This window comes from Poecilia formosa, unplaced genomic scaffold (assembly GCF_000485575.1).
Source record: "Poecilia formosa unplaced genomic scaffold, Poecilia_formosa-5.1.2 Scaffold958, whole genome shotgun sequence".
NCBI classification, from domain to species: domain Eukaryota; kingdom Metazoa; phylum Chordata; class Actinopteri; order Cyprinodontiformes; family Poeciliidae; genus Poecilia; species Poecilia formosa.
Window position 1 is genome coordinate 1 of NW_006800897.1, and position 5,065 is coordinate 5,065.

The window sequence follows — 5,065 nt, forward strand, 5'->3', positions numbered from 1 at the left end:
CTTTTCTGATTTAATGAAAGGGGCAGTGCTTCTGACAGCTGTGGCCCCAGGCATCTGTCTTTCCTGTTTTTGTTTTGTGATTCTGTCTTCTTTGGATGGGTGGTACTGAAATTAAATTTTGTTATGCTTCTGTACAATAACAATAACAATAACAAGTATTGTGATTCTTCTGTTTTCTGCTGTATGATATTGTTATATGGTGCAATGTTTTCTGAACATTAAAAAAATCAATATTGTCAAAAATGTGAATTTGTTTTCAATTAATTTAACTGTTTAAAAAAAGGTTAAATAACTATGTACATCTATATAGCCACTATGTTGTAACTGTAGGAGACGGATAATATGTGAAAAGATGGAGTTTCTATACCTCCTCCCAGTGCTACTATTGATGTCTGAAGAAATGCACTACTCTGAAAAGAAAAATCAACAAGTGGTGTTTTTCTGTAGTTAGCAGTGGAAGGAAACAGAGAACTTTGATTTTTTTCAGAGATCGTCTCATACTGTCACAAGAAAGTAACAATTTTAACAAATGGCTGGGTCTTTACCATGGATCCCATGGTAAAGACCGAAGAGGAAACATGGATTCCCCTTCCCATGGGTTCAGCACTTGTGGGAGGAGACAAAGGGGTGCAGTCTACCTTGGTGGTCTCATCCTTGGTTGCAGAAGGTGCTTCCTGGGACATGGAATGCTACCTCTCTGATGCACCAAACAGATGTTTAGAATACTAGATCTGAATGGTGGTGTGAAAGCGGTGCCATAAAGTGATTCTGTGATCCTTCTGAGGGAATTGGATGTCTATGTGGGCAACGACTGATGTACATGGAAGTGTGAGATCAGAAAGAACAGCCTACCTGAACTGAATCTAAGTTGTGTCTTTATAATGGACGTCTATGTCAATGTTGTTTGTCATGGGATGTCAATAATTAATATTATGGTTCATGGCTTAGTAGCAGGCTACCATAAGCCAAAGGTTGATGACTAATATTACAATATCATGAGACCCGTAGAATTACGTCTTGGACAAAGAGTGTAGAGACAGAGTTGTCAACTCTAGGTAGTAGATTTTGATATGGGAGGAATTCAGAGAGGCTGTGAAGAGAGATGTTTGGTTGGCCTCAAGGAAGTTCTGGAAAATCTTTTGGCAAATCAGGAAGTGGAAACTTGGGACTTGTAAGCTTTGTGTGGTTTTGGGGGGAGACTGCAGACCTGGAAGAAAAGACATTGCCATTTGCTGAAAGGACTACTTTGAGATTCTTCAGTTTTTACACTTTTCCATTTTGGTCTAATTTTTGTGACATTGTGGAATCTGTAATATGTGGTTTAGTATGAATTATGTAAAATTGTAATTATTTCACAACATGGGATGAGCCATATAACCCATATGCTAAAACTGACAAATACATGTTCTTGAAGTCCAATGATTAAAATTGCAGTGTGCAAGATTTCATTTAAACCACTCTGTCCTAATACAGAGAATAGTATCACACAGACCAGTAACAATAAAAATGCAAGTGTGTTTGTTGAGTTTCTAGAATATATCTATTTGTAGCCAATTAAATAGTATGACACCTATTTAATTGGTATCATACTATTTCATTACAGATATTTTGACAGTACAGGCTCTTACTATAAAAAATAGTATCACATGGTAGGAATATATGTCATTAAAAGCCTCACTGGATCCATAGTGAAACAGGCTCTGCTCCAGTCCAGAGAGGCCCCAAGCCTCCTCAGCTGGTGATAAATCTCTTCTCCTTTCCTGAGACATTGGAAAAGAGGTCAGGGGGACAGAAGCAAACACTGAGCACATCATTCAACCAAACTGGGTAACACTTTATTTGAAGGGGTGGCAACAAAGGTGACACAACACCTGCCATGAACATGAAGCAGTCTTCATAAATGTTTATGACTGTTGTCATTAACTGTCATTCAGTAAATAATGACACTTTAATGCAAAGTTGAAATTGTTTAAAATGTCTTTATCACAACTTGACACTAACCAAGAAATCATATGTCCTATATATATTATGACATGCAGTAATTATCAAACTTTAAAAAGTTATGTAGCTTTATGTGTTAATGTTAAATTACTGTGTCATTTGTTGTCAGTCTTGACTTTTTTCATCTAATTAATCCTACAGTATTCCAGCAAGGTGTCTTACAAAGCGCTTATGAACTTTGCATTTGAAACATGACATTATTTAAGGCTGTCTCGCCATCTCCACCAGACAGAGGCAGCAGTGCACCAACTTGCATGTAGACTGCCAAAAATATGCAATAGTCTTTATGGCTCTCAGTCTGACCCTGAGATCTGACAGGGCCAGACAGAAAGGTCAGGAACTGCCTGATCTAGATTTGGATTCACTGGCTCTGACCCTGGCCTGTCTGACTGTGAAAAAGCCGATCCCTCAATAAACACCAGTTCTGAACTCACTGCTCCAGTCCCTGCGTCCATCTATATCTGAACCATGTCAGACGTAGGAGTTAGAGTCATCATACACTTTGTTATTACAGCTGTATGACATCCTGACTTAACAGTTAACCAGTCAGACCATCATCAAGGAACAGGAAGACAATTTTTGAACGGGGAGTGTTTTGCAGCTTATGTTAGGGCCAGCAATGCAAACAAAATAAAATATCTGGGTTTATCTGAGTTCATCTGAAGCAGAACCTCAAAGTTCTCCTTTGTGTCACTGCAAACATCAGCAAAGAGTTGACCACAGTTGCTGCATGGTCACGCTACGCTCACATTAGCGAGGAACAAACTATGTAATGGAAAAGCTCACTACTTGAGGTAAAACCGAATCAGATATTAAAAAGTGCCTTTAATTATAACAGTCATAAACATTCATGAAGACTTCATGTTCATGTCAGGTATTCTGTCATGTTTATGACAGTGTCATGTCAAACTTATACACACCCCTTCAAAGTAACTGTTACCCCAAATTGGTTTGAATAAATATCAAAAATATCAAAAAGTAAAATTTACTCATTTTTCCATTTCCAGACTTCCTGTAAGAATTCTTCTCCAGAAAAGACAAAAAACAAAGACATAGCAAACATGGTCATGGCTTATAATATAATGAGTTAATATGTCAAGCCAAATTATGAAATGTGTGCAGATCAGCACTGGCCGAACTTCTTTCTAGAATTTTGCAGGGAGTCATCAGGTCTCAGAGCTTTGCCAGTGGGAATATTTTCCCAGGCATCATGGGGTTCTGTTGTTGTTTAAGGAAACCCTGAACCATTAACTGCTATCAATTCATTTTAGAAAAATATACTTTATTTTCAAATTTCACCTGTGTCAGAAGCAGAGGGGTCAAAGTTGTTTTAGTCAAGATTTTGTTGAAATCTATAGAAATACGACATTTTCAGGGCCCTGTACTGATTTAACGTTGTTGCCCAGTGGTAGTCAAAATTATTATTACATTTTCCTTTATTCTTTTTCAAGTGATTTATTAAAAAAAAACAGTTTCTTGTAGTTTTATTTCAATTGCCTCGTTATTGTTTTCATAGTAATTGTGTCTCACACGATGAATATTCCTGCCTCCTAGACAGCACAAGGAGGGATATAGAGGTAACAATTTATTTCAAAGAATATTGTCTCAACAGAAATCTCGGGAAAATCATACAACCTTTCACCTATTGGACAAACTGAAGTACACCAAGAGATATCATAACAGGGACATAATGTTCCAATTTAAAACACATAAACAACTTCAATAACTTCTATAAGTTTGTCTTAGGGTGCCAAGACATTTGTAAGGCTTTGACTCAATCAAAACACAATGTAATGCTTTATTCAAAATTGGAGAAAATATGGAACATTTCTGACCTTTCCTAGATGTGTCCAGGATACCACATACAAGTATTAGTTGCTTTTGTAAATATCATCATATTTATGTTTACATTCTATACATTTGTTGTTGGATTTTATCTCAATGTACATGTTCAGTGACAAATTCTAATTCTATTCTTAAAATCACCTGACAAACTCCATGCGACAACTGCTAAGACACGGAAAGTCTCCAGGCTGCAGACAAACAGTCTTGCTTCTACTAGCACTACTGCCACTTCAATATTTGAAATTTCCTCCATTTTCTCAGCCTCAGAGTCTACTTCTTGTTACAGATTGGATGGAGTGGAGACTACAAACTGTACTAGTAGCGCGGCGTCTTAAGGAACATGAGCAAAGCCTACATTTACAGTCAAAAAAGACAAAAACAACTCTTCATTTTTTAAAAACACCAAAATGATCTATAAAATGATGTCAGTCTTTGTCATAAATCTAAGTTTAAGTTAATTTTCAGTCCATCACACAGGCCTATGCCATAGGAAAAAAAAAAAAAAAAAACAAAGTTGTCATACCTGAGTTGCAATTCCAGCATGGTCACATCCAAACACCCACAAAACTTTGTGCCTGCAACCTTCTAGCAAATGACAAAATGAAAACTTTTCAAAAATATTTTTGATAAATGTTAAGCATCAGATTGTTAATGAAACCTGTTTTTGACTGTTACCATTGAATCAGAGCGTCATGTACAGCTACAGTTAGAGCATGACCCTGATGAAGAGTACCGGTCATGTTTGGCGGAAGAATACATAAAGAAAATGTCTGATCCACACGATGAGGCAGTCTCTCCTGACCAATTTGAACACATCATAGATAAAATTAATAACAAAGATGAATGAATGTATTAACAGGCAGAAATCCAAAACTCCAATATCACCAAAATACAAAGTTAGTTGGATCATTTGTTGTTGTGAGATGATACTGAACAACCTAAATTTATGATTGGCATGTGTTTCTTAGCAGTGTCTCTGTGGATACAATAAAGTCTTAGTGAATAGATTCGAATTACACATGTGGACAAAATTGTTGGTACTCCTTGGTTAATGAAAGAAAAACCCAATGGTCCGAGATAATAATGAATAAAAATTTTATGAAAATGATCAAATGAAAGTCAGACATTGCTTTTCAAACATGCTTCAATAGAATTACGTTAAAAAATAAACTCATGAAACAGGGCTGGACAAAAATGATGGCACCCCTGAAAAAAATGT

The 5,065-nt window shown here is 36.5% G+C and overlaps 1 long non-coding RNA gene across 1 annotated transcript; it reads right to left on the reverse strand.

Annotated features, from left to right (window-relative positions):
- Positions 1–7: 7 nt before the first annotated feature.
- On the reverse strand, positions 8–4,418 carry LOC103132211 (uncharacterized). The gene is made up of 3 exons (XR_475518.2): positions 4,370–4,418; positions 1,679–1,760; positions 8–1,207 (listed from the first exon to the last, which is right to left on the reverse strand). It is a non-coding gene; the product is annotated as an uncharacterized LOC103132211 (long non-coding RNA).
- Positions 4,419–5,065: the final 647 nt, after the last annotated feature.